Raw genomic sequence first — 12654 nt, forward strand, 5'->3', positions numbered from 1 at the left:
TTAATGGAGAACACATATAGACAACCAAGACCAACAAGCAGAATCCATGAACAAAAACACAAAAACACTCTTTTCAAGAATTAAATCAATTCCCACAAGTAGAAATCATTATTTCACTATTGATGGCAGTTGGCATATAATCTTTTGTAATTGACCCCCGCCTTTCCTGGATGTTAAAAGATAGAACCTCCATTTTCTAAGCAAGCAAATCAAAAAGATAGCAAATAATCTCTGCTGTCACGTCAGCTGTCACTCTAAGCTCCTTCAGTTACACTTCAGGCTGGGGCATAGTACAGAGATAGCACTTGTTACTTTGGATGACCTATCCATAGACAAAGGAATTAACATCCATACTTAACCTGCTGGACCTTTGTGGTATTTGGTACCATAGAGTCACCAAATGTAAGTGTCCTGTCTTCAAGAAGCTGTATGGTTGAATGGAAACGTCCTGAAATTGCTTGGGTCCCTCCTTTCAAATGGAATCTAGTGAATCATTGTGAATTACTGGTCCTCCACCTCCACAGTGCTTGCCTATTGAGTCCCACAATGCAGGTATCTCCTCATCTTATTCAACATCTGTGTGAAGCCATTGGGAGAGCTGGTGAGACAACAGAGGCTGATGTGTGGATAGTACACAGGTGCCATCCAGCTCCACAGCACTTTTCAGTTAAACATAAACAGCACCGTTTCCCAGCTTTGCTGAAGTCTTATCTCCTGGATGAAAAGCAGCTGGCTACAGCTGAACTCATGCAAGATGGAGGTGCTGCTATGGTATCTCATCGCCCATGACCAAGGGCATTTGCCCTTGTATTGTAAAACCTGTGGTCCTCAGTGCTACTGGATGTCTAAACAGCCACTTCCATCTATGGCAAAAGATTGTATCTCATTTTATCTGATACAGACCTAGCCATTGTGCTCTGCATTCATGTCCTCCTGGCTTATTTGTTGCAATTCATATCTAGGAAGGAAGCCACGTGCTCTCATAGCTACAGCTACAACTAGTACAAAACACAGCAGCCCATCTTAGCAAGGACACTGAACAAATCACTCCCAGTGTTCGTATCTTTTCATGGGGTTGGTCACAGCTTCTTGAGAGAAACCACCTCTCCCTCTTTGACTGACTTGCCATCACAGCTATATTCTGCTAGTATAGTATAATAAGCTATTGACCAATACAGAGAGGCTGAGTGTAGGTGACCGAACTTCCACAGTTCTGGAGTCCTGAAAGAAATAAGTATGACCATGAAATTAACCACAAAAGTAAATGCAAAACTTTTTTTTTTTTTTTACTATTTGCCGTCAAATAAGTTCTTTGCACATGCACAAAACCAACTAACGTAACCACACTATAATCAAGCTATTTCTTATATGAGGTAAGGAAATAATTTTATTTCTATTTTTAAATACTTGAAAGTTGTTCACGTTTTGAGGGCTATATAAAAAGTACATAGGTAGTGGATGGGTTGACTTTGTAAACATGTCCTAAGTGTAGATTTAATCAGAAAAGTGGGTATGTGAAAATGGCATCTTGCGCAAAGAACAGTTCTTAGTCTATTGATTCTTATCTGCTAGATTTGGCAACTAAGGGCTTGTCTATGCTTCCCTGTGGTTTGGACTGTGGGGCTGTGAATGACAGTACACACCAAAGTGCTGAGCTTTTAACTCCTCTGTATGGAAACTACAGGCATCAACTAAAGGGTTCATAGTTCAAACCTGAGGGTACGTCTACACTACCCACCTTTTAATTTGTGCGTGCAACATCCATACAGAGGCATTACACCCCAGCATTGTGGACAAGTATGGACTGCATAGTGCAGATGTGATAAATCGATCCCCGATTGCTCTCCCGTCGACTGCTGAACTCCAGCTCGGTGAGAGGCGGAAGCAAAGTCGACGGGGGAGCCACGGCAATCGACCCTGCAGTGTGAGGACGTGAGGTAAGTCGAACTAAGATACGTCGACTTCAGCTATGCTATTCTCGTAGCTGAAGTTGCGTATCTTAGGTCGATTTCACCCCCAGTGTAGACCAGGCTTTAGTCCTCTTCAAACAGGCCTACATTAATGAAAATTAGTAACCTTTTAATTTGTGCATGCAACATCCACACACAGGCATTACACCCCAGCATTGTGGTCTATGCTGCCATTCATGTTCCTATAGTCTGAATTGCAGGGTAGTGTTACACATAGCTTATGTTTCTTCTGTACAGCTAAATGTGAGCCGGATTCTATTTCTTAGTGTGCATTAACAGAATTGTTTGTTACAATCAGCTATCCTTGTTACAAAGCTACTGAAAACAGTTGATTTGCACATGTAAGTACTACTTTTGCCCTCAGTAGTATAGGTCTTTTTTATTTTATCTGATGATGCGTGAGAAGAAAAGGACCACTCTTGGCTCTTCAGTTCTAGGCTGAATTTGCAGAAAATGACGCCATTAAAAAAAAAAAAGTTATTTCCATTCTTAGACCATTAATTTGGAAATCAGTGACAAACTTGGGGAGCCACCAAAGCTATGTTTCGTCACTTTTTCAGAATCGAGTGGCACTTGTGGTTAATGGTCAATGTTGAATGAGAGGTACTTCCATTGTAATCTAGGAAATGAGACCACTTGCTGTATGACAGAATGCATCCGTGCACTGGTCATAAATTTCAGGTTTTGAGTCTTGAGTGAGGTGCACATGAGTTGGTCTGAAGTAAAATGGTTCTCACAAATCATACTTTCAATACTATACTCATTTATTTTCTCTGGTTTACCTCAGACACTGAATTACTTCTATATACAGATTTTCATAGTGATAGCTACATATTCTTAGAATAATAACAGCACTACTACCTCTTGTGAGTTTTTGGGGAAAGTCTCGAGTTTTAAGGAAAACCACAAATCTTCAGATACTAGGCATTTGAGTGAGAATTTCAGTTTTCATTTTTAAAAAGTTTCTAGCCTTCATTGTTGCCAAGAAAAACATGCATGTTATCCCTAAAGGCTCAAAAAACAGATGGCAAATAACCATCCCTCCCCACGTTTTGACATACCAATTGAGTGTTTTTTTTAAATCACGAATTTTTAGGGCCTGACTCTTTATTTTTGAAATATGGGGGTTGGTAACGCTGTATTAGTGCAATTAAATGCTAGCTAATGAATTACAGAACAGAGGTCTCGGCAATTGTTAAAGTGAGTTCTGTTCTCCCCCCCCCCCCCCACTGTTTTCTGAACATTTTCACACCAGCACAACCAGTGAGTCAGTTCCACTGGTGTTAGCAAGGGTGAGCATTTGCATAGAAAGGCTTCTGACAGATGCAGATATTTTAATTACCATGTTGTCTTAACTTTGTTCAGTGCAAATCATCACAACACTGGTAAAATTGCCATCAGATCTTGCTGCTGTGGGGAAATAGAACAGGGGGGGCCTTTTTTTAATAGCCAAAGCTGTGAATCTGAAGGCCCCAAAATAAACTCTCCAACAAAGATCTGTTGTGCTGACTGCCCTTGCACGGGGCAGTGCAGGCCTAGGCCTGAGCAAGACTGAACAACACAGTTTTCTGCCAAACTCGGTCAAGGGTAATGGCCAGAGGAGGGAGGGGGAAGGAACAATGCAAACTGCTTTAGCAATATAATAACCGCAAGTTTATGAAATACATTAAGAAATTGCTTTTGCAAAGAGTTAATCATTCTTGCAGTTGCAGCTATCTGCAAAGTTTTCCAATTCCAGCTATCTGCAAAATTAGCCAATCATAGATCTTCTTTTAGCATCCCCTGATAAACCCCCCCTTAACCAAAACCCCCCGGAAAATAACATGTGCCTTGCTGAGAAATGGACCCAAACTGGTGCCAAGTACCACCCCTAGGGAAAACCACCAAGCGCCCCTCTACCCAAATAAACACCCAACTCTTGGGAAATAATGAGGAGGGGGGGAGGCTGACCCCAACCCCAATTTCTTAACTCATGACGTATTGTTTATACTTTGCTTGCGGTTTAATGAAATAAAAACCTGCCTGCGAGCGGTCCTCGGGGTGTCAGTCTTCGGACTGCACCCCAGTGCACTGGTATGTATGTCAATAAACTAGCCTCAGGCTTGAGTCTTTGAACTAAAATCACTGGGTGGGTGTCTTTGACCACAACACTGCCTTGTCTATGCTAATGCTCCCACCTGTTGGTAGCAACAGTGGAACTTTTTCATGAAAAACTAGAGAAGTTTAAAGGGTGATAGTTGAGTATATGTGCATGAGGGTTACGGTTACTACTTGGGGAACAAAACTGAAATCAATACATTCAGGAAATAGAACAGTCCTGCTATAGAAGTAATACCCTTTTGGAAAGCCACTCAAAACATATTTGTATGATGGAAGATTCATACCATGAAAACATATATATATATATATTAGGCAGCAAGTTCATTTAAAAATGTGAATGGGATACTGTCAACCTGGTTAGGCCCCCCCAATCTGCTTTTCCTTGCACTAATGATAACTTTAATTGGGGAGCAATGCCTCCAATGTATTTTTAAAATATCTCCAAACTATAGCCAGTCATCTATGTATGTGAAACATGTTCAGTCTGGTTGCTGCTGCTGATTTCCACACTCCAGTCTGCTCTCAGGGTAGATAACATCTAGCTCTCATATAGCACTTTCCAGCAGTAGATCTCCAAGTGCTTTACAAATGAGATCAGTGTAATTATCCCCGTTTTACAGATGGGGAAACTGAGACACACAGCTGAAGTGGTTTGCCTGAAGTTAGCCAGCAGGCCAGTGGCAAAGCCAGAAATGAACCCAGGTCTGAATGCTCAGTCCACTATGCCACATGGCCTCCTCTTCAGACCTCTTTGGGTTCTTGCAGATGCTGCTCTATGGGGTCTCTAAGATGCTGCTATATGTTATTGGGGAAACTTATCTGGTGGGCACCATGAGAACCTTCTTGAAGAGGAGTGGGCTGATACCTTCTTGTTCCTGAAGTCATGAGGTGAGCGGGTGGAATGTGGATTTGAGGAAGTCTGGAGGTGGTGAGTTGCTTTTATTGTAGAGTGGCTCATCACGTCAGTAGATAGGCATACTGTACAGAGATGATACCACCAAAAGTAGTTGCTAAAGGTCCCAGTACCCTGGTGATGGTGGTAGTATTAGGGCATAATACTGATCCTGTGTGGGGGAAAGCTTTCGGTGGTGCTGATGGTGTTCTATATCTATCTGCTCTACAAAGTAAGGATAGGAAAAATAAGTATGTTCTGTTCAAAGTCATGTGGGCAAATAGCATAGCTACTGTACCAGTAGTATCGGGAAGTGGGGAATATTTTTTCAATTGTCATTTTCATAGTTCAAGTAAAGTTAATATAAAATAATGCTGTGCACCTTACACTCATATTTTCTGAAGACATGAGAGCAGTCCTGCATCAAGCACTTCCTGTAAAGTCTGGAAGAGATTGAATATATAGATTTCCAGGGCAGTTAATGACAATGATTGAAAGTATGTTGAATTCTGCAGTTAAAGTACTTGAGGAACATAAGGCTCTTAGGAAGGTTAATACAACCCATTTTTAATTTGTAATAAGTGGTCAGCTTTAAAAAATCATAAACCCATTGCTTTTATCAATGGTACCCAAGTGGTGGTGTGAGCTGCAAGTGGCTGGCATGTTGACTGCTTTAAAATATATCAGAGGAAGAATCTGTTATCACATTGAGTACAATACGATAGGGGGTGTGCTAGGTCTCAGTGTCTGAGAAGCACTGACTGGAATAATTACAGTACCTTAATGCACTGTATTTATTGGGGGAGTTTAGGGAGCCAAAGTGTGAGACCAATGGTAGTCTCCTTTAAAAAAATAAAAACCATCACACTCAGCCAAACACCAAAATAAGCCTAACATGTTGTAACCTGAAATACCTACTAGAAGGTGACTGTACTAATGAAGAGAAAGGGAGCCCTCACCTGGAGTAGCAGATCAGACAATAGCACATTTTGCTGAGGCTGAACAAAATTAATGTATAGGTGAGCAGATTGTCATTATTTAAAATCAAGGCATCTGTAACACGGGCCAGGGTGGGGGTAGGAAGAAAAGGTGACACCTAACCTGGGATTTCAGAGGAGGTTTGGAAAGCTAGGGGGAGGGCAAGGCAGGTGAATGATAGGACTATGAAGTCACTGGGGATGCACATGCCTGCTGCCCAGTGCAAACATTTCAAGCCCCAGCAGCAGCTGGGGATCTCAATCTGGTCCTCTCCAGACTAATGGGGCCCCCATTCGAGCCACTGGTGATATGCTCCCTTCTGTATCTCTCGTGGAATGTGGCTTTCCTGGTCACCATCACATCAGCCAGGAGGGTGTCTGAGTTAAAAGCGCTAACCTCCGACCCCCCCTACACATAAGAACAAAGCACAACTCAGGCCTCACCCAGCGTTCCTGCCCAACGTGGTATCTCAATTCCACATTGGCCAAGATGTCTTTCTGCCAGGCTTCTATCCCAAGCCGCATGCTAATGCACAGGAGCAGAGGCTTCACTCACTAGATGTCCGGCGTGCGCTAGCATTCTACATCAAGTGCATGAAGCCTTTCAGGAAATCGAACCAACTGTTTGTATCAGTCACAGAATAGATGAAAGGGCTTTCGGTCTCCTTACAACACATTTCTTCCTGAATCACGGCCTGCATCCATATCTGCTATGAGCTGGTTAAGGTCCCACCCCAGCTATTACGGCCCACTCGACAAGAGCTCAAGCCTCGTCAGCCACCTTCCTGGTGCAGGTGCCCATCCAGGAGATCTGCAGAGCGGCAACCTGGTTTTCCATGCACATGTGTACCACTCCCTATGCCATCACCCAACATGCTAGAGAGGACGCAGCTTTCAGCAGAGCGGTTCTCCGATCAGTGATTCCTTAACTCCGACCCCACCTCCAGGGGAGAGCTTGGGAGTCACCTGATTGGAATCGATATGAGCAAGCACTGGAAGAAGAAAAAACGGTTACTCACCTTCTCGTAACTATTCTTCGAGATGTGGTGTTCACATCCATTCCAATACCCACCCACTTTCCCCTCTGTCGGAGTAGCTGGCAAGAAGGGGGTCGGGTCGGCAGGGTCATATATTGAGGGGGCTCCCCAGCCAACCTGATGGGAGCTGCTAAAGGAAAAAGTTTCCGATGACCGTGCATGCAGCACGTGCACACCTGATTGGAATGGACATGAACAACCCATCTTGAAGCACAACAGTTACGAGAAGGTGAGTAACCATTTTTTCCTCTCCACGCCTCCTTCCCACCTGTCTTCCCTATCCTTCTGCAGGGATCCTGTGACGTTGCAGTCTATATGATTTTATAAAAATATGCTAATGAGTGAATATAATGTAACTGGAATATGCTTCATGCAAAAGGTCTCTTGTAAGGTATCATTACAACGCTTATAATCTACTGAGTGTGGTCATCCTAATTGTATCAATGTATCACTCTTGTATCTAAAACTAGAAATATGAAATATAACTCTGAGGGCCTATTGTAATTATGCAAAGTGTGGGCAATTAATGGTGGTGGAATCTTGATGGCTCCCATCAACCACGACAATTGACTGTGTATGGCTCTGTTTGCAGGCAGGCCTTCCTGTGAGTCAGGCTGGGAGGAATGAAGGCTTGGGGTCTTACAGTGACATGTGATCATGTCACCTGAACTGGAATCCATCTTTAACCTGGTGCTTTTCCAGTGAGGAGGGGGTGGGAACCCAGAGGGACAAAGGATTCCCGCCTTATGCAAGATATATAAGTGGGTGGAACAGAACAAAGGGGCAGCCATCATGAGAAATCCCCTAGCTACTACCTGAGCTGGAACAAGGGCTGTACCAGGGGAAAGGATTGTGCCCAGACTAGGAAGGTGTCCAGTCTGAGAAAAGAAACTTATTGAAACATCTCTAAGGGTGAGATTTTACCTGTATTCAGTTGTATTACTATATTAGGTTTAGATTTGCGTGTTTTATTTTATTTTACTTGGTAATTCACTTTGTTCTGTCTGTCACTACATTGAACCACTTAAATCCTACTTTCTGTATTTAATAAAATCACTTTTTACTTATTAATTAACCCAGAGTATGTATTAATACCTGGGGGGAGGGGGCAAACAGCTGTGCATATCTCTCTATCAGTGTTATAGAGGGCGAACAATTTATGAGTTTACTTTGTATAAGCTTTATACAGGGTAAAATGGATTTATTTGGGTTTTAGACCCCATTGGGAGTTGGGCACCTGAGTGTTAAAGACAAGAACACTTCTGTAAGCTGCTTTCAGTTAAGTCTGCAGCTGTGGGGCAAGTAATTCAGACCCTGGGTCTGTGTTGGAGCAGACGGGCATGTCTGGTCAGCAAGACAGGGTGCTGGGGTCCTGAGCTGGCAGGGAAAGCAGGGGCAAAAGTAGTCTTGGCACCTCACTTGGCAGTTCCCAAGGGGGTTTCTGTGATCCAACCCGTCACAGATCCCTCTCACGAGACACTGTTTATCGAGCAGGTCAGCTCTCTGCAGAAGTAGGGTGCAGTGGAGGAAGTTCTGCAGGAACACCGGGGCCACAGCTTTTACTCCTGGTACTTCCTGATACTGAAATCCAAGGGTGAGATGAGACCCATTCTCGACCTTTGCAGCTTCAAGAAATTCATCAAGTACATGAGATTCTGCATGGTTGCTCTATTAACTGTTCTTCCCACACGGTCTCAGAATGATTGGTTCACTGCTCTGGACTTTCAGTATGCTGACTTTCATGTGGCGATTCTGTCGAGCCACAGGAATTTTCTGCATTTTGTGTTAGGAGAATGCCACTTTCAGCATATGGTTCTCCCGTTTGGCCTCTCTTCTGCCTCCTGAGTCTTCACCAAATGCATGGCAGTGATCAGGGCTAAGGCTGAGAGTTTGTCGTGGAGGTCACAGAGGTCACGGATTCCGTGACTTTCTGGGATCTCTATGACTTCTGCAGCAGCCGGTACGGCTGGCCTGGAAGCCGCCTGAGGAGCTCGGGCTACCCCTGGGCCAGCCTCACCAGCTGCTGTTGGGGCAGTCTCGGGCCACCGCCCCTTGCTTTCCCCCAGCAGCAGCAGCAGGAGTTTGGGTGTGTTGGGGGCTGAGGGCTTAAGGTGGGGGCTGCGCGTGGAGATATTAGTTGAGGGAGGGGCATGTCGCTGCTTCTGGGGAGCCGTGAGGAGCCGGGTAGGGAGCCTGCCAGCCTCGCCAACCCCTCCCCCAGCACCTGCGGGGGTCCCAAGCTCTGTGCTGCTGCCTACTCCTCTCCTCCCACCCCCTGCACCAATGGGAGTCCCGGGCCTCCACCCCCAGAGCATCCGTGGCACCCCCGGGCCACCCCCACCCCAAGATGTAGTCAGGGGTATATAGAACAAGTCATGGACAGGTCACGAGCCGTGAATTTTTGTTTACTGCCCGTGACCTGTCCATGACTTTTACTAAAAATACCTGTGACTAAAATGTAGCCTTAATCATGGCATATCTCAGGAGGAAGGGAATCCACATCTTCTTGTACCTCAACAATTGGTTGCTGAAAGGTGGCTCCAGAGGGAAGGTTCTCATCCACGTTGACACAATTTTGCCTTTGCTCGACTGTCTGGGACTCATTTTAAACACCGTAAAGTCAACCTTGGCTCCCACTCAACAAATCAAGTTCATTGGGACCCTGTTAGATTCCATGAGGTTGAGGGCGTTTCTGCCGACCGACCACTTCCAGGCAATTCAACAGCTCTGCCTCAGTCTGCAGTCTCAGCCAACAACAACAACAATTTGCGAGTGTCGGAGCCTGTTGGGCCACAGGTCTGCTTGCACGCAGTTGGCCCAGTTTGCCAGGTGGCTCAGGATGGTTTACCTCCCTGCTCTGCATTCCCTGGACAGGTTGGTTCATCTTTCTCCACCAGTCCTGGATTCCCTGTGCTGGTGGGAGTCCCCACACAATGTGTGCCAAGGAATCCCCTTCACTCAACCCTCTCTGACCAAGTCATTGGTTATCGATACTTCCCTTCTGAGTTGGTGGGTGCATCTGGAGTCTTTAAGGGTGAAGGGCCTGTGGTTGGAACAGGAAACCTCACTCCATATCAACATGTTGGAACTTTAGGCCATCCACAATGCACGTTGTGTCTTCTGGGATCGCGTTAGACATTCAGTGGTTCACATACTCACCGATAATACAACCACTATGTATTATGTGAACAAGCAAGGTTCACATAATACATAGTGTTATTCTTTCTTTCCACGTTACTCTTTCTAGGCAATCAACCTGTGGCAATTTTGCATTGAAGAAGACATCACTCTGGTAGCAGTCCATTTTCTGGCAGTGCAAAATCATCTCGCGGACCATCTCAGCAGGGTTTTCTCCTTGAGCCACAACTGAAGGAGAGCATTCTCTGGGTCGTCTTCACAATATGGGGCATCCCTGTGATTGATCTGTTTGTGATGAGGGAAAACAAAGTATTGCCTATTCTGCTCCGGGGGGGCGGGGGGGGGGGAGAGACTCAGTCCAGGCTCCTTCTCCAACACCTTCCACTACAGCTGGCCATCGGCTCTTCTGTATGCTTCCCCCCCCCCCATTTCGATCATTCTGCTGGTCATTCTCAAGCTTAATGTGGATCAGGCCAAGATCATCCTTACTGATCCAGCATGACCAAGACAGTTTCTCAGACCTCCTTGCTCTGTTGGCTCAGCCTTCCATACTGCTTCCTCTCCATCCTAACCTGCTCACTCAGGACCATAGCCGCACCCTCCATCCTGCAGTCAGCTTCCTGCACCGTATGGTGTGGCTGTTACATGGCTGAATGAAGGGGAGGAACAGTGCTTGGCAGCTGTCCAACAAGTCTTACTCAGCAGTAGGAAGTCCCCCACTAGGATGGCCTACTTAATGAAGTGGAAGAGATTCTCTGTGTGGTCACTGGCCCGCGGAACTCAGCCAACAGGAACTTCCATCCAGGACATCTTGGAGTACCTGTTATGTCTTCAGAAATCGGCCCTTGCGCTCAGTTTGTGAGAGTGCATTTGGCAGTGATATCAGTGTTCCATCTCCCAATTGAAGGGAAGTCCGTTTTTTCCAGTGCCACGGTGATGAGATTTCTGAAGGGGCTTCTTTGCTTACATCCTCCAGTCTCAGAACTGGTTCCCTTGTGCGACCTTAACACAGTTCTAGCGGCGCTGATGTGCTTTCCATTCAAGGCCCTTGCATCCTGTCTGCTGCCTCTCTTGTCTCAGAAAACCATCTTCCTGATAGCTATTACTTTGGCAAGAAGGGTGTGAGTTGCAGGGCCTCATGGCTGAGCTGCCTTACACTCAGTTCTCCAAGGACAAGGTAACGCTGCGACCACACCCAAAGTTTTTATCCAAGGTGGTCTCTGTTTCATCTGAATCAGGCAGTGTATTTACCTGCATTTTTCCCTAAGCCGCACTCTTCCCCAGAAGAACAGCGCCTCCATACTCTGAATGTCAGGTGATTTCTAGCCTTTTATCTAGATAGGACTAAACCATTTTGTATTTCACCTCGCTGTTTGTGTTGTATGCAGACTGCATGAAGGGGCAAGCAGTCTCTGCGCAGACTATCTCTAGATGGATAACATCCTGTATCAAGCGACAAAGAGTCCTGTGGCACCTTATAGACTAACAGACGTATTGGAGCATAAGCTTTCGTGGGTGAATACCCACTTCGTCAGACGCATGTAGTGGAAATTTCCAGAGGCAGGTATAAATATGCAGGCAAGAATCAGTCTAGAGATAACGAGGTTAGTTCAATCAGGGAGGATGAGGCCCTCTATTAGCAGTTGAGGTGTGAACACCAAGGGAAGAGAAACTGCTTTTGTAGTTGGCTAGCCTGTATCAAGGCTGTGTCTGAGATAGCTTTGGCTACGCCTTCTCAGTGGATATGTGCCCACTCCATGAGAGCGCAAACAATGTTGATAGAGTTCCTCAGTGACATTTCCATACTGGACATTTGCAGGGCGGCCACGTGGTCGTCCATATATACGTTTACAGACCACTATGCTATTACCACATCTTTCGGAGCAGATGAAGGCCTCAGAAGGGCAATCCTGCGATCCCTATTGCAGTAGACTCCAAGCCCTGCCTCCGGATTGGGGTGCTGCTCATAAGTCACCTAAGTGGAATGCACATCTGCATCTATTCAAAGAAGAAGAAACGGATAGTTACTGTAACTGTGGTTCCTTTGAGATGTGATGCAGGCGGTTATTCCATGACTCACCTTCTGTCCCCCCTGCATCGGCGTCTCCTCTCAGGGGCTTTCAGTGCGAAGGAACTGAGGGGGTTGGGGGTGGCCCCACCTCATATAGCCAAGGGAGAGGCCACAGCCACAAGTGCTGCTCTTCTACGTAGGGCTTTCCCTACCCCCTCCCGAATGCCTCCATTCCCCTCTAGTGGTCAACTAGTTACTGCAGTGTTGCCAATTTAATCGTTTCCCAACCTCCACTGTAAATTCAAACACCCTCTCTAATTTCAATTCCTGGGGAAGACAGCCTCTATGGGTACTGCTAGGCAAAAATCTCTGGCTCCAGCTTGCTGGGCACACACACCTAAGTGAAATACATGTCTGCATCACCTCTCGAAGAACCAGTTACAGTAAGTAACTGTTTCCTTCTTTGCTCCACTTACCTCCTTGGGAAAGTTCAACCAATATACTTCCTGAGGGTTGAAGCAGCCAGTAA

Source organism: Emys orbicularis, chromosome 2, assembly GCF_028017835.1.
Source record: "Emys orbicularis isolate rEmyOrb1 chromosome 2, rEmyOrb1.hap1, whole genome shotgun sequence".
NCBI lineage: Eukaryota > Metazoa > Chordata > Testudines > Emydidae > Emys > Emys orbicularis.